The sequence below is a fragment of the Pseudorasbora parva genome, chromosome 1 (genome assembly GCF_024679245.1).
Source record: "Pseudorasbora parva isolate DD20220531a chromosome 1, ASM2467924v1, whole genome shotgun sequence".
NCBI lineage: Eukaryota > Metazoa > Chordata > Actinopteri > Cypriniformes > Gobionidae > Pseudorasbora > Pseudorasbora parva.
Window position 1 is genome coordinate 49,329,788 of NC_090172.1, and position 23,278 is coordinate 49,353,065.

The window sequence follows — 23,278 nt, forward strand, 5'->3', positions numbered from 1 at the left end:
ATGTAATCTGACTCCTAATCTGAGTCTGCTGTGAGACTTACGCGGCAACTCAATCATTATATTGAACACACACGTTCAGTATTTAATTGTACTTTCTGAACTCAGTCACTGTAATCCAGTAGCGGAGGCTTTGGGAATGGCCTCACAGGGAAGCAAAGCATTCTGGGAATTGTAGTCTTTCATCCCCATGAGACAAAAATACATTTTCTGTCTTTTCTCAGTCTAGAAAGCACCAAATTCAAAAATAATTTCACATTTCTACTACATTAATGACCCAGTTTAAATACAGATTCATCTTCCCAGCGCTGTAATTAGTACCATTCAAATGTTTGGGGTCAGTAATCTTTCATTGTTTTAGCAAGGATGCATTATATAGATAAAAAAATACAATAAACATTTTTATATTGTTTACAACATTTTTTTAAATTGATGCTGTTTTTTAAACTTTTTAAATCAAAGAATCCTGGGGGGGGGGGGTGTATCACGGTTTCCACAAAATATTAACTTTTTTTTTAAATTGATAATAATGAGAAATGTTTCTTTTAAAATGTTAAAATGATTTCTGAAGTATCATATGACACTGAAGACTGGAGTAATGATGCTGAAAATTACAGGAATAAATTACAGTTGAAAATAATAGTCAATTAGAAAATAGTTTTTTAAAATTGCAATAATATTTCACAAAATTATTGTGTCGGAAATGACAATTATTGTCTCTGACACTGAAATGGTAAATGGACTGTATTTACTATACCGCTTTTAACAGACCCATGGTCATCCAAAGTGCTTTACATGTTGCCCCACATTCATACACCAGCCTGCTCATCAGCAGCTGTGGTTAGGTGCCTTGCTTATGGACACCTTAACGCTTCCAGTTGGTAGACAATCTACATTAACCACTGAGCCACTGCCACCCAATGAAGCCTCACATCAGAGTTTGCCCATTGCCCAAACCAACACACACATAAACTAGGTGTTTCTCAAACGGAGGGCTGCATCCTAACAAGACTGCTTCCTTCCAAGGCCAGTCTTTCAGAGGCTTGCAGGCTAGTGTCCTTCTCAGAAATGAAACAATCTAGTAAGTGTGCCTGGCTACATCACACGTTCCCACCCCCACAGTCACGGTATTAAAACATTATTAAAACGTAGTTTTAAAAAAATACTTTGAATAACAAATCTTTAGATTAACTGGCTTACTATTAATTTAATACAGTGAATGACAGCCATCTGCATTCATAATTAAATGCATCCAAAGGATTGTGGGTGATTTAAGGCTGCGAAGGATACATCCAATGCGTCCTTCAAAGCAGTCTGAATTAAGGAGGATGTGAAACGAAGGCTGCTTTCCAAGGATCCTTTGGCAGATGATGGCCTTCAACGACGTTTGATGACATGGCAGTCAAGATTTGCAGCCTTTCATTTGAGAAACACCCTATGGCTTGTATACACAAACTTTCAGCCAAACACTAGCAGATCATACCTATAATAGGAGTCGACTAACACCCATGACAAATACACATTTAGTTTAGATTAATATAGATTTAAACAAATAATCCTGATCATGAATATTATCATTGATCAAATGTAAACACTACACATCTTAAGTAAGACATTTACCATTTATTTACCTTAAAAGTGTCTGCCAAATGCATAAATGTAAAATATCAATCTCTGTTGTCTATCCAAGTAAATGGTATAACCCCCCTGACAGTGTATGAGATCTTCAAAGTCTATGTTCCATTATTGTACTCAGCTATAAAACACAGTTTAAACACTAGACACTGTCTACATACACATTTCAAATCACATTGACAAACAATAAATAAATATACACAATAACACTGTGAACAGATGTTCATATGATGATAACCATTATCACATATTGTTTTACTGTATTTCTGATCAAATGAATATAGTCATAGAACAGAGATTTCAAAAACATAAACCAACCCCAAACCTTTGAATGGTAGCGTATTTTAATATATATTTTATATATTTATAGCAAACATTTTTAGTTTTACCAAGACCTTGTCTACGTGCATCTGTATGAGCGATGCTTGCCATCATGTCACCAGAGACAGCTCAATGGCTTCCTGTAGCATGTTACAAACACACATAGTGCTCAAAATCACTCTCCGCCAAATGAATGTGTGTCAGATTGCATTAATCACTGAAAATCCCATTTTCGGACCAAGGCCAGTGTTTGCAACAAATCTCATCACTGGACAACTGATGCAAGACCAAATTTGGCCCCCTGTTCCAGATGACTGGGAAAGTTTCACACTTTCAGTTTCAATGTAATGTGAGATAACTACTTTGGTTTAGCCTTTGAATGGTCAAGGTTATTAAAAATAAATAAATAAATAACACCATAAACTCAATCTGAATCTCTCCAAAAAATATCGTTGTTCCTTGATTTTTCTTTTAAAGCACATGGCTGATGGATTCCAGCCTTTTTGTATGCAAAAATGTTTGACCCTGACACGGGACAAGAATCAACGAACACAGTTGCACTCTCTAAAAAACAAAATCAAAAGGCATTATGGGTAAAGGCAAACAAGAGTAATGTACAATACAGTCCATATAATCAGAAGCAAGAGCTAGATGAAAAATAGATAGACACACTCCATTAGCTTCTACAACTGCAGTCACGGCTCGATCTGATGACCCATGGGATGAGGGGTCCGATATATCACCGTTGCTGTGGCAAGGAGACAGAACAGTAATGGATATTTTGACACTAGGCATGTGGATGCTCACACTCCATTTTCAAGACTTGCCTCAAACCTGAAAACGGCCATACTGTCAACATGCCCTGTTAACCCCTTAAGCTACAGCCACAGTTAATACGTGCTGGCTAAACGAAAATCTTCAAACAAATGTCAACATCTGCTAAAATGATATTTTGATGGAGAAGGCGATCTAAATGCCTTTCTAGTCCCTAGCTGGCGATCATGAATAATTTAAGAAGTGGAATATAGCTTTTTACAACAAGGTTTACAAGGAGAAGAATTTAATCTCAGTTCAAAGGTATGAAAACAGGCCTAAAGGTAGCCTTGAAGTCGCTTTTAAATGTGCTCTATAGGTCAAAAATATTTAATTCTCCAGGGCTCAACAGTAAAGATTTTTTTCAGCTTGCCTGTTTTCTATTTGCACTATTATACTGGTACAGTCCAGTCTATAGAAAAAAAACTAACCGGATTGGTCCTTGCAACACGGAGCTATTACAGTTAATACCCAGAGCCCCCACTCAGCTAAAACGTCAGCTATAGGGGCATAGACGTAAAGGGAGTCTTTGTGTCTCTTAACAGACACAAAATGCAATTAAAATGTCTGTCCAACATGAACAGGGCCCTTACATGACAAAGAAATGCATTTAGCCACTTATAGCCATTGTTTAAATTCACCTGTTTAAGATGGCTAGCTGTCCTTTAGAAACGCAGCTGTCCGGCTGAAAAAAAGGCAAATAGTCCAGTGTGTGTGTGATCTAAGAGTTTATTAAATCAAAGTGAGGATATGGGGTAGTGGAGGGATGCTAAAATAAAAACAGTCAATGAAGATGGTAAATCTGGTTCATATATACACCTCATATCATTGTTTAATTGATTATCTTAATGTGCTCCACTTGTGTTTAATTAGGTTTAATTATCTGACCTGCTCCTCCCAAAAAAAATTAATAAAGCATGACTTGTAGTTCCTCGTCCAACTTACAATGGGTTAGGGGCAATATCTGCCGTTAGAGTGAGCGTTGGTCCGCACTTCGAATTCTGACAGGAAATAATAAATCATCCGGGATAAGGAAAATGGATATGGAATGTGAGCATGCATAAAATATTCAATATCTACTAATTGATATATCAGACATCCCTAATAACCTCAATGAATTCATAAACAATTTTGCTGGAAATTTATACCACATATGGCAAGACAATACTGACTGGTTTGTAATTTTGTAACTCATTCTGATGCTACTGTTTATGTTATTTCCTGTTGTGTGTTTTGCTTTGTAGTTCTTCGTGCAGATTTAGTTCTCAGGTGTTTCCTATCTGACATGCACCCTTGTTATCTTGTTTATCTAGTCTTCCCTGTATTTATAGTCCATGTGTTCCACTCGTGTTGTATCAGTCTCCATATGTATGCATGTGGAATTATGTGTTCCTTATGCCCTCATGTTCCTTATGATTTGTCCCCTTTAATGGGAACTTGCGCTGCGTCACAGCTCTAAAATGCCTCTGCGTGATTGCGTCGTGAAGCACGTGTGCCATCAGTACAATAAAGAAACGGAACGTCATAGGCGGTTGACAGACCTGGAAACTATATAGCATACTGGCAACCACACGCCGATAGCTTCTGTTGCTTTCAACCAGTGCTCCGTGTCATTCTCTCTGTCAGTTAGTGTTGTAGTCAAGACCACCTAAACCGAGACCAAGACAAGACCAAGACTTTGAAGGGCCGAGACCGAGTCAGGACCAAGACCAAGACAGGCCGAGACCGAGTCAAGACCGAGACCAATGCATGTCCCCACACTTATGATAAAATGTGGAATATGCATATGATTGGCACTTCTCTCGTATGTGTGGGTGTGTAAGTGTACCATGAGAGAAGTTTTGATCAAATAATCAAAAGGCATTGCAGCTTTGTGGGAATTAATCTTTTTCTTCTATAAGCAAATAACACTTAACTTTTCGTCAATGGGAGGCACTGAAGACGACGTGTCCATATTGTTTACAGTCTATGGTGGACACAAACACCAAACTGACACTAACAGAGTTTTGTGAAAAGTGCTCAATCCCATTTTAAAACTCAAAGTTCTCTAAGAATGCTAATCTCGATGAGGTATTAATCTCAGACACAGTCCATTATGTCTTAAATGAATGTGAATAACAGGAGGTGGAATATGTTTCATACAGATATGCATTAGTATGTTGCTTAAGCAAATTATTATTATATATATATATATATATATATATATATATATATATATATATATATATATATATATATATATATATATATATATATATATATATATATATATATATGTACATATTTTTCATTTACAAATTGAAAATGTTATTGTGCAGCTTTATTGTGCAACAACAAGGAAAAGAAACCCTGTACTTGCATTTTTTGATTAACTACAGTTTGATTTAACAAATATCTCACATGTGCAGGGTTTTTCCTTGGTCAAAAATGGTCTTTGGTGGTGGCTGACAGACCTACACACACACACACCATTTTTTTTAAAAATGCAACGAAACAATCATTTTTTATTATCTTATGTTTGTATCTTATGATCTCTTATCTTGATGTTTCTTTTGTTCCAACAGGTTGAATTTGTTTTGGTATATAATCATATCAATATTAGAAATAGCATTAACAGTTAATAAATAGCCACATTTTCTGCCATATACATTACAATTTAATAAAATGATCAGCTAGCTAACAAACAACTTTGTTCTGTTTTCACCTCACTCCAGTCTAAACTAAATGATTTTAGACTATTTATTTTACTACACATTCAACATACATAAGCTGAAATACTGGATAGTTAAAACTAATAAATCTTACTCTCCACTCTTGCTAAATTGGGTAAGCACACTTGTGTTCTCATTTCTGAGGTGTTCTGAGTAAATGATTAAACTGATTCGTTCAGTTCATTGTTGAACAGATCAGTTCTTATTACCGTCGTTAAAATGATTCGGTTCAAATGAGTCATTTGGTCGTGAATCGGACATTAGCAGACCCAATCACGGCTGTCAGAACATTGCGGAAGGTTTGTCACACAGAAAACACTTCATAACTGGATAAAAAAAAATTCCTGTTTATTTAATGAATGATTTATGTCAGCTGTTTAGCTGGTCAAACGTTTTTTTAGCGCAATTCACACCGAGCGGTACTTCAAAACAGTTGTCCGAACGCGCTACGTTCAACATTGATTCGGTTTTCTGAACTTTTGATTTAGCTTAATATGTGAAGTATGAGAGAGAGCTTATGTGCTTATTTTGAAGACAGAGAGAGTGCACGCAGGGTGGAGTTCTCTGCTCTTTATATGCCTTCAGCTGTGGTCTTGACCGGTCTTGAGACAAAATCCCGAGTCATCTTCGCCCGAGACCGAGACGAGACCGAGTAAAAATGCAGTCGATACCGAAACGAGACCAAGACCTTTAAAAAGTGGTCTCGAGACCAAGACCGATCTCGAGTACTACAACACTACTGTCAGTTCTGTGTTTGTGTCTGAGTTCAGACTTTTATTATTTTTGTTTGCACTCACACAATATATAATGACATTAAGAGAGATTATGGCGAACGAGCAGCATTTCAGAAAGTGCGTTCCTCCCTGCTCACGCTACATCACGAGCAGGGATACACACTTGATGTCTGTTGTTTGTTTGGGAGAGCAGCACACGCACTCAGCACTCGAGGGTGCCGGCTGCGAGCACTGTGAGGCTCTGCTTCTTCGCGTGCTGCGATCCCGCCGGGCGTCTTGGCTTGCGCTCCCCATGGAACGGACCTCTCTGTTGCTGAGGCACAGCAGCAGTTCATGTCATGGGGTTAGCAGATGGATCTGTCAGAGGGGTCTGAGATGGACTCTGCCCTATCTCAGCCTTCACCCGCCAGATCCAGTGCTGCTTCTCTGGGTTCAGGAGCCCGTGCTGCAGATTCTCCCACCTGGGGATCGGCCGCGGCGCTGCAGTTATCTTTCTCCAAAAAGGTTAATGTCCGTAGCATTGAGGCAGGAGTTGAGGTATCGCCACTTCAATCCCATGCGAGTGAGGAGCTCATGGAGGTGCTCAGCAGAGCAGCAGCCAGATTACACATCAACTGGCTACAAGAACATCATGAGCAAGCTAGGAGTCTGCCATTTTTCCCAGATCTCCACACTGAGGTGTCGAGATCGTGAAAGCGGTCCATGTCTTCACGCATTTTCACCCCGCAGACATCAGTTTACAGCAACATTGCAGGGTTGAAAAGGCAGGGTTATGGTCAGATGAAAGCAGTCGAAGAGACGCCCGCGAACCATCTCTCGTCCCAGTCTGCATCTGCCATAAAGGCTCCATCTTTGCCCACTAAGCCACTCAAAGTCACATCTTCGTTACCGGGCAAACCGTACTGCAATGTCTGCAAACTATGTGAATTGTGCAGGCATACCAGGCTGACCAGCTGAAAGACCTGGGTGAGAGCCATAAGATCGGAGACGATGTCGTTAACAAGCTCCGATCGACAGCAGATCTTGCTCTCCAGGAGATGGCCAGATGTATTGGCCGCTCTATGGCAGCCCTGGTGGCCACGGAGAGGCATTTGTGGTTCAACCTTACAGAGATTAAGGAACGAGATAAGAGCTTTTTGCTTGATGCGCCACTGTCTCCGAGAGGCCTGGTCCGATACCACTGTTACCGACAGGTTCCTGGAGGCAAAAAAACAGTCAGCGACACTCAAGCAGTTCCTTCCACATAAGCCCAGGTCTCGTCTGCTGTTGGGAGGGAGCAGCAAGAAGCCAAGTATGAGCTCCTCACACAGCTGCAGAAAGCGAGGGCCTTCCAAGAGTAAGACTGGTCTGAGGACTGATCTGCATCTAAAAAGTCCTGGAGGCCCAGAACTGTGAGGGTGATCCCCTCCGCGGCCGGGTGGTGCTTACCGCAGAATATGGTACATGTGCGTACCACAGCGCCCTCACAGGGCCGATCCACCAACCCTGTCCGAGTCATCCGAGGATGGCTTGCGCCCTCTGCGGAGGAAAACCGTGCTGTTGGGTCAGTTGTTCCCTGCCGGTTCGCTGGTTCAGAATGCCGCACTCACGGCAGAGAGTACATCCGAAACCAGTCTCGAGAGGCTGGTACCCTTAGTAGATTTTGTGTCGGAGTGGGAGAATCTGCCACATATATCTCGATGGGTCCTGCGGTGCATAAGAATTTCACTGAAACCTAAAGAAATTACATTTAAGTGCAAGGAATTAAAACATGAAATGATAAAAAATTAAATAAAAACCTTTAAGATATTGCACTGACCATCCTGTGAGCATTCTTTTCAAGATGCTTTATGCCACTTTAATAATGTATAACTCAAAATCAAGTTCCCTTAGACCTACAACAATGGAAAATGTAATCCCATTGCCATTTTATGCAAATGGAAACGTCTAAAGCATTGAAAGATGTCAATGCTGACATTCATGAAGGTCACGCTTTCCATAGCCAGACACTGTAAAGCCCCCTCAGGCATCGGGAGGGTCATAGAAGGTCAACAACATTGTCAGACACCAAATTGTAGCTGAAAGTGATTCTTTAACACAGATCTGAGGTCAGTGTACTGGTTACTGCTCCACAAGAACAGGGGCTACACATAAGACATGCTGCTCTCTGATCTGCTATTTGTCGCTTATCTCTATAAAGCATCTTTATGTTGGTCATACCCCATATGCACAAGCAACACCCACAGGGCCAAGTGTGGACAGCGGATGACTAGTAGGATGGGGAGATGTTTATACATGAATATGAAGTGCTAATGTGGAAAATAAGAGTCCCTTTCCAAGTCACGCTACCTCCAAATGTTCACCATCAGTGAGATATGCTCTTAGTGAGGTCAAGGTCATCCTTATTAATATGGTGGTAGGGAAGTGTGAATAAAAAGTGTCCTTATTAACTATGACAAGGCAAATATCCAGAGGGAATGAGCATCATTCTCTCTGAAATTGCTTTGCAACTGGCTTTGACATTCATGGCCGACTTTGGTGCTGATGAAGATAAAGTGGTAATAATTCCTTGTAATATTGTGGCTCTGGAAAAGTCACAGTGATAAATTCATCTGGTAATTCCCCCTGACTACAGTTTGTTTGTGACGGTGGTTCAGTTAGCGTGTTTGTCTGTTTACACACAGTCTGACACTGCCAGATTGCTATTATTATCCATTCATTTCCTCTATAGAAGTTTCCTATATAAAAGGTCTCATTTTATTACAGTTATAGTTTGATCTGATCATCCCTAATGCCTTCAGTACATACCACTACAATAGCAGAAATGTTCCTTTTAATTATAACAGCTGTTTTTCTGACAATTTTACAGGATTATTTTGAGAGAGCATTCATATCTCAATAAGTAACCCTTACTTTCAATATTAATTAACATTTTAATAAGTGCAATTTTTAAAAAATGTCATTTGAGATGGTTTCCTTTTCTCATTGAGTGCATTTGCTTATCAGATTAAAAGAAAACCATTTGTCCCTTAACTGATTTTACACATTTATCCAACCCTTATGAAAAATAAGTTTATTCAAGGGTTCTATTAGTATACTTCTTTTAAACTAAAATTAAGAAAGTATACTTTTAGTCTACTTTCACGTAGCCTACTTCTCAGAAATATACTTAAAATTTCACTGAAGTACTTGACTTATACTTTTTTACATACAGTCTTATTAAACTTACATTGTTTGAAAATATTGATTAGAGTATTGATATAAACCAGATATGTTCCTAATTTTGACCCTGTCTATGAAAACCCTCCTAAAGTAATTTTTTTGTGATTCACTGTTTTCTACATAAAATCATCCTACATAATGTAAATAACATTCTGTTAAAATATAACCTTGATATCTCTAATATTAACTGAGTATGGCTGTTAAAGATTTGCTGAATTTCGGGCTCAGAAAATCATGTTTTTGAGAAATTCCAATGTAAACACAAGCTTATTTTTAGAACTGCAACACATTTGATGCATAATTATCCTGAATTTAAGCCATATAACACATTAAAGCTGAGATTCTCCCATTTTCAGTGATATATGACACATTTATGGGAAAATTCTTAAAGTTTTGTAAAACAGGCCTATTTATTTTGATGCGTATGTCCAAAAAGCACAAAAACATTCAAACGAATTGGGGGTACAAGAGCTTGATTGTAGCAACAATTCGCAAGTCAATTAATTGAAATTATTTGTATAACTTTATTAATAAAATTAAATATCGATGGAAAAAGTCATATAAAACAATTAATATATTACATTTCAGTAGAAAATCTCTAACTTAAATTATTTTACTGGGCTACATTAAGTACAGTACTGGAGTAAAAATAAAAAGAGGGATAGTTCACCCAAAAATGAAAATTCTGTCATCATTTATTTACCATCATGTACCCTCAACCTGCACTTTCTTCAATAAACCCGGTTATATCATTATTCGGGGGTCAATCCACCGAGATTAATATCGGAAAAGCTGTTTAAGTGCTGCCATGTCAAATAGCCTAGATAACTTAATTCATTAATTCAGTGTTTCCCAACATTTTTTCAGTCATGGCGCCCTTTGAAAATGTTCTAAATTTTGTGGCTCCCCCTCGCATACATTACGCTAGGGGTGTAATGGTACAGATTGCTCACGATTCGGTTTTAGGTTTTATGTTCCCAGTTTCAGGTTCAAGGTTTCTGTATATGGTTCGGTATTTGCTATGTTCATGGAAAAAAGGGCTTCTGTCAAATAAAAATAAAGAAAAGAACAAATAACTTAAATACAAGCAGCAGCACAAATAATTACTATTGAGCAAAGATAATAAAATATTGCTTTTCCTCTCAGGTAGGTCTAACATTAGTTTTTAGGTAAATAAATTGAATAAAGTAATCAAATGAAAAATTACTGCATATTTAACTGTTTAAATTAAATATTAATCCTTATTAAACTTAAAAAAGCTATTAAATCAATAGAAGTGAATGATTCCTTATCTTTTTTGGCTACTGCCCCTTTAAGACCCAGGATTCATATTCGAAGATACGGCAGCACTCACATGCATTGAACAAAGTTTACTAAGAGAGACCGTTTGACCCGGTTTTTCTTTTATTATCACTGTTGTTGTAGTTTATAACTGAGGAGCCAGCATGTGTATCCATCGACAGAAACATACATAAAGCATTATTTTCAAGTTACAACCCATATTGAAGATGCGTCATTGTGGGATGAACCACGATGCAAGTGCGTGCTGAAACCTTTTACACGGCACTCCGCGCACTCCGGTTGGGAAACATTAATCTGACGCTCCACCATCGACAACATGTATTATATTGACATAGCAGGCCTAATATAACTTTAAATTAAGATGGTTATTATTGGCACAATATTGAGCTACAAAACAAAGAAGAAAATATTAAAATATTGGCAATGACACGAAAATATCTCACAAGACATCTGAACCCGGCTTAAGTCGCGATGACCTGATTGCCGTTTGTGCCGATTGATATTAATGTCTTTCTCTTCCTAATGGTAAAAAAAAAAAATAAGTGCCTGAACCAATCTATCATACGAATCAGCTGGTCTTGTTGTGATGAAAACCCCCTGAGATGATTAAAATCGATGTTTAGGGAGCCCGCATCCGATATTATTTTTGTGCAAAAGTATAAAGTGTAGTGTCAATAAAATCACTAATTTCAGTATTTATAATGTTATGAATTAAACATTGAGTATTTTATCTCAAACCCCTTGGTTTAATGTATCATTTACAGCAATAAACACAAATTACCTATTTTCGTCATTTTTATGGCTATGGCACTTTGACGATCAAAATCTCATAATTCAATTTTGCGACTTTAGCCGGGGTTTCACAGACGGGGTCACAATTCTGCTTATCTGGATTTTTGTGTAGGCTAGCCCACTGATAGCGTACACAGTAATTTACTTAAAATCTACTCTTTCCCCACCACTGACTACATTTTCCAGATATCCAGGTTTTCACTGCTATTATGTAGGGAGCGCTGCTGACACATCTTCTAGTACAGAATCTTCTGATCAAAATACAGGAGAAGAAGCTAAATTAATAGTGATTAATAATGTGGAAACGCGATCATCAAACATTAAAAAGCATGTACTAAATCAAAACTGCCTAATGTTAACAAATGAAATGTCGAACCCATGAAGAGGAAACTACTTTGAAGCTATATTGAATATTGAAGATTAAAAATAATATTGAAATCTAAGTTTCAATAACATTTAAAATCAGGGGGAAAAAAGAAAAGAAAAGGACTCATCCAGCTAATAGACTCTTTTTTAAAAATTGCGACCTCATTCCAGCTGATCATGGTCTCTGTAACATGGAGGCTTTGCAGAGAGTTCATCGCAGAATGAGCAGAAAAAAAGAAGAGGAAGGAATGCCTCTTGTAAGCCTGGGTCAATATTGCTAGTCATGAGGACCCACCACATAATTTCTGTTGCTCTACTAACTTGAGGCGATACAACTGGAGCAAATGTGTCCTCGATGAAATTGGAAGTCGTCCCAAGCCTGGAGAATTTAAATTGAAAAAGAAAAAGAAAAATTGTAAGAGACCTACAGAGATAATGAGCCATGTGCATGGATTCAACATCCACGCTGTTCTTTATTTAAATGCTCAAAAAAACTTCAGGAAAACATATTGTGGGGTAGGTATGCATAAATTCAGTGGTTACAAAAGCAACAGGGGTATAAAATGCACAGCGAAATTGTACTTAAGTGCTGTGTGTCAAAGTTTTACTCAAAAGTATCTAAGCAAAACTTCTGAACATGCAAATATGAAAAAATCTCCATTAAGATTTTAAAGGTAAATGTTTTTCTTAGCTTTAGAAATAAACTTCCCCTGAAGTTTTCAAAGCAGCAGGTTTAATCACAATTTCTTACTTTGTCCTGTTATTTAAGGTTCTAGAACTCTGCAGACTAAAACCTCTCAAACAACTACCGTACTATGTACTAAAGTTTCAAAGGTGATGCGGGGTTTCAGTCTGGGCCTTTTCAGTCAGGGCCAGGACTAATGATCAACACACCCCACGCCGTCGCCATAACAACACCACACAGGCACAGGCACACACACACGTATACACACACATGCACACACACACATACTGATACAAACAAAATACAATAATGCACTGTAAGCAATACTGTTACGAACCTCGCTTTCAAAGTGTTTGTTGGGAAGGGGGCAAGCAAAAAGTACAGGCGAGACAAAAAGGCAGTTTGACTATTTATTGATGATATTACTGCACTCACGTGTCATCGTTTAGGCAAATGGTGAAATGAAACAAAATCAACTCACTGGCACGAATACTCTTAAACAAACAAAAACACGGAACATCAAATGAAACAGAAAAAACACCGCTTGTTAGCTAACGTTACCGTCTTGACATCGGGCCATTCTATTAGCCTGATAAGCTAGACCCACATCAAGATGTTTGGTCTGGAAACTCACATTTGACAGGGCTCAATCCGAGGGGCGGAACAAACGGTTGTCTTTCAAACTCCCTCTGCACAGCATGCATGCAATAGGATAGCAATTTATTCATCATTGTCCTCTCTTCTGTGTTTCCCCAAAAAGATTGAAGGAACACGGAAGAGAAGACAATGCTGAATAAAATCATAGTTTTTGATATTTTTGGACCAAAATGTATTTTCGATGCTTTAAGAGATTCTAATCGACTAACTGATGTCACATATGGACTACTTTGATGATGTTTTTATTACCTTTCTGGACATGAACAGTAAAGTGGGCGTTGACTGCATATGCTCTGGGACTAAAATCTTATAAAAATAAAATATCTTAAACTGTGTCAGAAGATGAACGGAGGTCTTACGGGTGTGGAACGACATAAGGGTGAGTCATTAATGATATCAATTTCATTTTTGGGTGAACTAACCCTTTAAAGGCATAGTTCACCCAAAAATTAAAATGTGATGTTTTTCTGCTTACCCCTAGGGCATCCAAGATATAGGTGACTTTGTTTCTTCAGATGAACACAAAATAATATGCACAGATAAATCCATATCAAACCCTGCGGCATGTGACGACACAATGATGTTCTAAGGCACAAAACGATCGAGAAACCCAACAATATTTATATAATTTATTACGTTGAATGTGACGTCCAATAGCCTTCAGCGCACGATCACTTGAGGTCAATGTACACAATCTAGCGTAGAGATATGCGTGAGAGATCACTTCCGGTGCTCCGTGTCTTAGGACATCTTAGTGTCGTCACGAACCGCAGGGTTTAATATGGATTTGACTGTGCATGTTTTTTTGCTCTCATAGATAGTTTCCATTCACACATATTATACGACTGACAAACTGCAGCAGTTGGAGTTAAAAATCTTCATTTGTGTTCTGAAGAAACAAAGTCACCAATATCTAAGCTTATATAGTTTGTTGTAACAATTACCCAAGAACTTTACACGGTTGCCTTAAAATTTTGAGTTAAATAAACTTTAACACAAGTTAACATGACAAAAACTTTTTTTTCTGGAATAGCGGAGCACAAATAAGCCAATACTTTAACATTCACATTTATTATAACATTCAAAAAAATGTCTTCATTGAATTTTCTGACAAGTACAGTATATATTTAACTACAGCTTGAATGAACTAAAAAAGGATTAAAAACAATAAACAAAATGCAAATCATACACTACCCCATTTTTTTTTTTTTTTCCTGTTTAATAAAACAGAGTTATGGAGTATTTGAGTATGCTTAGCTTAGCCTAATAAAGTGAATGAAATGAGAATTGTTGACAAGCAACCCACAAAATCCATCCACCAGTTATAACAAATCTCAATACAAAATCAATAACATTTTATACAAAGATATTCTATATACAGTGGAGCAGTCAGCCCCCTTTGTGCACGGTCTCCCACTTAAAGGGTTACTTCACCGCTTTTTCATTTTAAACTAGAATAACAGTTTAACACTGTACTAACAAATCATAAAAAAATGGTAAATGACTGGCAGCTACGGCTGCCAAACAAAAACTGTAAAATGAAAGTAAAATATCTTAATTTAAACAAGGAAAAATCTGTAAAATAACTGTTTTTTCACTAAAACTTTTAATGTACATTTCTGTAAAATTATTGTTTTTGTACTTTATTTGAATTAAGATATTTTACTTTAATTTTATGTTTTTTGTTTGGCAGCCATTCATTTACCGTTTTTTTACAAAACAATTTTTACAGTGTATCAATAGTGTAAGTGAAAATAAATATACAGGTCCTTCTCAAAAAATGTGCATATTGTGATAAAGTTCATTATTTTCTATAATGTAATGATAAAAATTAAACCTTCATATATTTTAGATTCATTGCACACCAACTGAAATATTTCAGGTCTTTATTGTTTTAATACTGATGATTTTGGCATACAGCTCATGAAAACCCAAAATTCCCATCTCAAAAAATTAGCATATCATGAAAAGGTTCTCTAAATGAGCTATTAACCTAATCATCTGAATCAACTAATTTACTCTAAACACCTGCAAAAGATTCCTGAGGCTTTTAAAAACTCAAAGCCTGGTTCATTACTTAAAACCACAATCAAGGCACCTCAATGGGAAGTCTATGGGAAGGAAAAAGTGTGGCAAAAAACACTGCACAACGAGAAGAGGTGACCCTGAGGAAGATTGTGGAGAAGGTCCGATTCCAGCACTAGACTGTTGCAGGATAGTGTGGAGATATATTTATTTATTATTCAGAATGCGCAAAAAATATATAGAAACATTTCAGGAACGTGCAAGGTAGTAAGTTAAAGCGTCTAACGTTAGGTCTCTGTTCCATTCTGCTGCAGGCAGCTCGTATGGATTGACGTTTTTGATATCATCCAGCTCCTCTAAATACCTCTGCCTGGCGCTGGTAGCAATTTATCCCTGTAGTTAATCATTTCTTTTTATTTTCCATTTTAAAATTTCTCAGTTTAAATGACCTGATAATTCCTCGAGCCGTCTTTCCTGCTCCGATCTCTGTGTCGCTCTTACAGTGTTGCCCCTGGCAACCGATAGCGTTGGATCCCAAAATGGTGGACGGGCCCAAACACCGCCCAATGTTGACCGCGTGCTACCATGACGTATGTCCTCATTCTCAATATATAACTCCTGCAGTGTTTTGGGCTGCGAGACTCTCTCAGCGTCTAAATCACATATTGAACACACACGTTCAGTTTTTAATTGTAGTGTCTGTTCTCTAACTGAACTGATTTTATAAAAATGATCGCGGTTGCGGTGGGAGTGATCAGTGATTCAGTAATCTAGTAGCCTCTTGGGGCAGCGAAGCATTCTGGGAATTGTTGTCTTTCATCCCCATGAGACAAAAATACGTTTTCTGTCTTTTCTCAGTCTAGAAAGCACTAAATTAAAAAATTATTTCACATTTCTACTACATTAATGACCCAGTTTAAATACAGATTCATCTTCCCAGCGCTGAAGTACTCCTTTAACTGAACCACACAGCCATTTGCTACTGCAAGAGAATCTGCAAGTGTTGTGGTGAAAGCACAATAATTCAAATTAGTTGAAACTTTAAACAGCTCACCCTTTTTACAAGAGCTTATTTTGCAGTTACCAAAGCAAAGAGCTTATATTAAAATGTTTGGATACTCATGAGGGACTGAAAAGTGAAATCTGACTGGCAGCAGTTCACTTTTTGATTATGGTTATTTTAGTCTGAAAACTATAATCTGAATGTCGATTTGGTATAACCAATGTACTGCCTCCTCTCCAACATCTTGAATTGCTTGTTTATATACTGCAAATCTGCCGGCTTAGATGGACATCATACAGATACAGTTTTACGATTGGTGATGGGGATTTCATTGAATTTAATGTAAGAAGGAGGAGTGGAGGAATAAAAATATATATATAGGATATACCAAAAGTCCTACCGATTAGTGTGGATGAATTTCCTGTTGAAAGCCTTTTACTTGACTTTGAACTAACAGGAATAAATCAAGTGAGGACATGCATCCGTGGATTTGCAATTTCACTTCGACTTGATTTATTTGAAGTTTAAAGTTTATTCTGCTTAGAATTACAGGCTGATTGATGCTGAAAATATTTCTTTAAAATATACTTTAAAAAGCACATCGGAATATATTGGAAAAAGTAGAAGTCATCCATTTCACAAGAATTTGACAAATACATGCCTAAATATATATAAGATATACAGCTCTGGAAAAAATTAAGAGACTTTAAAAATCTATGTTAAGTGCTCTCTTAATGTTTTCCAGAGCTGTGGATAAATATCCAGATATAGATTATGTATTCATAATAATAATTCAGTCAATTATTATAAAAAAACTAATATCTAAAAGAATGGTAGCATCTGCAGATTAGGAAGATGAACTGAGATGCTCAAAACTGACAAAACCTCTTATTTAAAGCAAAATTAATTACAGTAATCTGACCCAGTTGCAATTGATATTATAGATTAGTTATAGATTAGTATTAAATAGATAAGTATTAAATTGCAAAATCATCACCCTGCTACTATCCTTTAAAATACATCAGTTAATCCATCATCATTTTAATCTTAAAACTTTATATGACGACTGAACCCGGAGGCCAGAGTGTTTGAGATTGAATGAGTGAAGTATTTTTATCTATCCATCTCTTTAACAAAAGAAACATGCGGAACACCACCCGGTGGCCTACCTTCAGTCCTGTTGTAAAACTTTAACAGAGCGTTCCTTCTGCCTTCATGCTCTTTCATTCCCCAGGGTGAAAGATTTTAGAGATCCTCGCTTTCATTCAGGGCCACCTGAGACATGCATTAATGAAAGAGTTTTGAAAGGGGGGAAGGAAAACCAGGGCTAAACGGGCCATATTATAAGACTACCCTGCTCTGAGTGCAAGTGTGTATTTGTGGTATATAAGAGGGCAATGACTCCACTCTGACAAATTAAGGCAGAGGGATTTGACCTTCAAAGTCTTGTACTCGTAGCTCTCCATTTGAGCTTTGACTCGCTGACTCCTTGCTTATTCCAATAGCGAAACAGACGCTTTGATTCTAGCTCCATAAAGACTGTTAAACACAGAGACAGCATGAAAATCTGACTGGCTAAAAATGATTTTAAAGTGCACCAATTAATTTATGTTTCGCTAAACATTAACATTCACTTTCATCTCTCACTTGCATCTTTGAAATTTTGAGCTAATCATCTGAGCAATAAATGCAATGGGATGATCACGATATAAAGTTGTTTTTCTCAGCAATGCCATAGAACAGTGGTTCCCAAACTGGGATTTGTGAGGTTGTTGACATATGAACAGGAATGCAAACGTGACATCGATTTTATACAACAGTTCAACAAACAAAAGGGTAATATTAAGTTATGTTCCTTTTAAGCACAGTCCTGTTAATATTTGCTCTATTTTGCAACAAAATGATGGGTCCAATGAAAGCCACAGCAGAACTGCAGCATACAGCCGTATTTTATGAACAAATCTTTTGACTTTGACATTGAACGACTCGAAGACTCGCGGGTTAAGAACTACTTAGTAAAACCTTAGTAAATCACCTTGCATGATTCTTTTAAATACTCTCCTCTCAAACATTTTGCGTCTGAAAGGGAAAGTCCTACAAATGCATATGCAACTGGCTTTGCATTGCCTTTTTTCTGGTTTCACGGAACTTCACCGTGAGATACAGCTGGCCGGCTAAAACACTATTTAGGTGAATTTAAACAATGGCTAAGTGGCTAAATGCATCTCGTTGTCATGTAAGGGCCCTGTTCATGTTGGACAGACATTTTAATTGCATTTTGTGTCTGTTAAGAGACACAAAGACTCCCTTTACGTTTATGCCCCTATAGCTGACATTTTAGCTGAGTGGGGGCTCTGGGCATTAACTGTAACCGTGTTGCAAGGACCAATCCGGTTCGGTTTTTTTTTTTCTATAGACTGTACTCACAAAGATATAATGATCAAGATAAACTTTAAAATTCCCCAGAGTTGTCCTTTAAAGGGTTACTTCAGCGATTAGCATATTCAAATGATTGTGCTTTCCCCCCTTATATCCCCCTGAGACAAGAGATTTATGCATTTTATTTCTAGAAAAATTCCTCTAGAAAAGATTACACTCAGAGCTCAGCTCAGGTCGCAGCTACAGGCACTCATTTAAACGGAGCTATGGTGAGCAATGTAAGTCTTTTAACTTCTCAAATTAATTTCTATGAAAGTTAAGCTTGCAAAGGCACGAACTGAAACCCGCCAGACTGAACTCGCGTTGTGAATGTATGCCGCGAGTGTAGTCGCGATTACCTCAGCTCTCATCACTCCTGCAGTCAGTGCTCAGTGCTGTGATACTCACGCGGTGACTCACTCATTATATTGAACAGACACGTTCAGTTTTTAATTGCAGTGTCTTCTCTAACTCAGTCACAGTAATCCAGTAGCAGTGGATTTGGGAATGCCCTCACAGGGTAGCAAAGCATTCTGGGAATTGTAGTCTTTCATCCTCGTGAGACAAAAATAATTTTTTTGTCTTTTCTCAGTCTAGAAGGCACTAAATTCAAAAATAATTTCACATTTCTACTGCATTGATGACCCAGTATAAATACAGATTCATCTTCCCAGCGCTGAAGTACCCCTTTAACTATTATGAGCAGTAAATTCAACATGCATATTACTAGGATATTGGCTGTTTATTAGTACTTATAAAGCACATATTAATGCCTTATTCTGCATGACCTTATTCTACATCCCTTAATCCTACCCAATACCTAAACTTAAATGCTACAAAAACTACCTTACTAACTATTAATAAAAGTCGTTGTTAATAGTGAATATGTGTTCCCCAAACTAAATTGTTACCAACATTTATTATAGTATACAACAAGCAACATATAGAAAAAATGATTTCTAAACAATTACAACAGCATTAGCCTCTCTGCTGCCCCCATCAGCTATAGATCATCCCTGTGCGACACGAGAAGTCTTCCGCAAAATGATTTTGGGGTAAGTTTATTTTATATTTATTATGTTTAATATTTAATATTTGCATTATTCTCTGCCCAACTAAATAAACCATCTAAGTGCTCGAAACAAACTTCATCTCCTTTGAGGACTGCACACACATTCTAAGTTTCCCCGTCATGTTTACTTGTATAAGAAAGACGGAGAATCACTGAAACTGCCAGATAAAGAAACGGCCTTGCCACCCTTGTCAACAAATTTGCAAATGGAAATAGAAAGAAGGATGGAGAAAAAGAGGGACACAGAGTCTGCATAATGTTCTAAATAATGCACAACAATTATCCAATTATTGGAGTAACATATATCATTTGTTTTGTTCCCCCCCCCCCCCCATTCTTTTCTTCCTTCATCACCACTAAACAGGCTAATTGTATTTTTCATAATAATCAATTGTCTGAATCATAATTGTGTGTTTTCAAAATTATTCCCATGGTAACTTGTATAATTACAGTAATCTTTCTAAATCATGCAGCCTGTCATTGTTTTATTAAGCCCTGTACAGACACTGTAGACATTAGGCTACTACACAATTATAGATCAATAACATCAAATGTCAAATGACAAAGAAAAAAAGTCAGAAGAACACACTGAATGCTTTTAAAAGAGACAGAACAGGAACTGTGACATCACTTACTTTGGCTTGTCATACCTCCTATATAGTCCTATAAGACTATATTGAACATAACTTCCAGAAAAGCAGAAACTTTTGATATGTCTGCTGTATCATTATTGTAACTTAAAACACAGCTTCTAAAATGCTGGGACCGAAACACATGTCTAAATATGGTCAGTCCAATCGAGTCACACCTTCTGCTGGAAATGGGTTTGCACTTCTGTTCTGAGATCTAGTCCTATAATCCATGTTTGGTTGTTTTTTTTTGTTTTTTGTTTTTTTTAAATAAGTTCTGTGGTTAACACATGCTCGAGATATTTTTTTATTCGTTTTATTCTACAACATAAAATACATCAGTAATAACGCACTCATGATTTTTTTTAAGTTTCTATGCTTCTTGAAAAAAGCGGTTGCTGACAAGTGGTTAAATAGGAAGAAGTTATCGGACAATAAACACCATCATATTAAACAAGAAAACTCATTTACCCTCTAGTGCACTTTTACAGCCTTCTTGTTTTTATATTCATGATTTAGTAAACTTTTCTAACTAGATTTTAAATTAAGATTGAAAGAGTTAACATAGCATAGTGGTGGTGATACTGAAATAATGTGATGGTATAGTTATTTATACCCTAACTTTAGCTTTTTACTTTTGTTATTTACTTTTTAATACGATTGTATTTAGACTATAAAATTCATTAAAATTGTGTTTATTTTTGATGATGAGCAAATGTAAGAATCAGTGGCGGCTCGTCAGTGGAGGCATGGGAGGCACAGCCTACCCAAAATGTTGAGCTGAAAATTGGAGACGGACGATTTAAATGTTACTACATTTCTCATTCTCCGAATGTGTATTTGTTGTTCGTAATTTCACCTATGTAAGTACAACCACTGCGCTCTTCCTCGAATGTGCGGAAATCTGCAAAACGGCAGTCTGATGAGATATAGAAGGGGGGAGGTAAATCCATAGCTGGAGACTTGTGCCTCCGTCTCTTCCATTAAAATGAAATATTCAACCATTGAATGTTTCACTTTCAGCGATTAGGGGTGTTGAGAAAAGTAACATGGCAGAGGAGGCTAGCCTCTCTTGGTATATCAACAAAATCATCTAAGAGATGTATATTACGTGACATTAGTTGACTTTGAACTGATGTACCAACTATGTACATCGCTATGTACTATGCAAATTAAAAATAAAGGAAGACCCCTATCTATAGGCTAAGCGAAGATACAGGCTACAGCAATCCGCTGAACTAAATGGCTTAACACAGACATTTAAAAGACAGAAGGGTGGATTTTTTTATTTTTAGTGATAGGCTATATGAGTAAAATTATATACTTATATTGTCTTACTGTATGTACGAGCAGTTTAAAAACGTGCCTAAAATTTTGTGTGCCTACTCTATTTTACAAACCCACCAGCTGCCATGGGGAAGAATCATAAACTTTTGTTGGCCACAGAGCTCATTTTCTGCTGCTATCCAAAATTTAATGGAAAAAAATGTAATTGATTTTTGTTTGTTTGCATTTTGTTTGTTTGCCTAGTGTCGTGCCGAACTAGGTTGGCCTACAAAAATATGCCATCCCTGAGGTACCCTGTTTATTACTAATCACAATCAATCAACATCAAAATCTTCATATACATATAGTTTCATACTTTCCAGTTCCATTGCATTATTTATAAAATTACTACTAACATGTCTTAAAGGGTTAGTTCACCCAAAAATGAAATTGATGTCATTATGACTCACCCTTATGTCTTTCCACACCCTTAAGACCTTTGTTCATCTTCTGAACACAGTTTAAGATATTTTATATTTAGTCCGAGAGCGTATCCAAGTGTATGCACACTATACTGTCTATGTCTAGAAAGGGAATAAAAACATCATCAAAGTAGAGCATATGTGACATCAGTTAGTTAATTTGAATATCTTGAAGCATCAAAAATACATTTTGGTCCAAAAATAACAAAAACTACGACTTTATTCAGCATTGTCTTCGCTTCCGGGTTTGTTTTCAATCCTCAAATAAAGATTCGAATGGTTATGAATCAGCATATTTATAGGCCTGTCGCAATAGTCAATAAATCAATGAATTGCACGATTAAATGAGCTAGATCATTTTACCGGCCGCAATAATTTCCATTTGCATGCTTGTTTGGGGGAGGTTTATACTTGACGCGCAGACTGGGTGAGGAGACATGATTTAGTTGTATACATGTGTGCATATATTTTGTTCTCATGTCACAAGTAATGATTTCAAGGTTTACTGAGTTTTACACAATTCTTTTGTAGTGTGGTTTTTGGTGAAGTATACTAAAATAAATAGCATCACCTGTGTACATCATAGGTGTACATTAGCCCACTTCTTCTCAACGCTTTTTACTGATGGTTTATAGAACAATTACTGAGTCACCCTCTGTCGTTTCAAAGAATAGCACAACGGCGAGCGCGTCAAGTATAAACCCCTCATCCGTTTGGGGAGGAGTACGCGCAGACAGCGGAGGCTCGCGTTTTGGAGCCAGGCGAAAGTATAAACAAAGCTTTAATGGGGTCTCGCCCACTCCGCGTTGATGTCATTTTTCCCGCACACACCCTCGCGCTCGTGCGGACGCATCGAGTATAAACAAGCCTTAAAGCTACATTGAAGTTGGTAGTTTGGTAAATGCAAGTTAATTCTTCAGTTCAATCTTTGTGCTAAAAAGGCGCATAAGTTACTGTAGAGATAGCAATACACATTCTCAAATTGTGGATAATAAGGCTATATATCAAACGCTGAAGTAAATTTCTTGAGTGTTAACGATTAAAAGGAAAAACAACAACAACAACCGTACAGAAGCGAAAACCATGATACGAGCTGAACCATGGGTTTTGTGAACTGTGCCACCCCTAATATGCACCTAAACACAATCCTGTATTGCAGTTTTCATCCA

The 23,278-nt window shown here is 37.2% G+C and overlaps 1 protein-coding gene across 1 annotated transcript in view; it reads right to left on the minus strand.

Annotated features, from left to right (window-relative positions):
• The window catches only part of htr2cl1 (5-hydroxytryptamine (serotonin) receptor 2C, G protein-coupled-like 1), a 234,385-nt gene extending 222,134 nt beyond the window's left edge, over positions 1-12,251 (minus strand). Inside the window, exon 1 of the mRNA XM_067444561.1 lies at positions 12,194-12,251. The gene's annotated coding sequence lies outside the window, so the exon portion shown is untranslated. The remainder of the gene's footprint in view (positions 1-12,193) is intronic.
• Between the last annotated feature and the right edge of the window lie 11,027 nt (positions 12,252-23,278).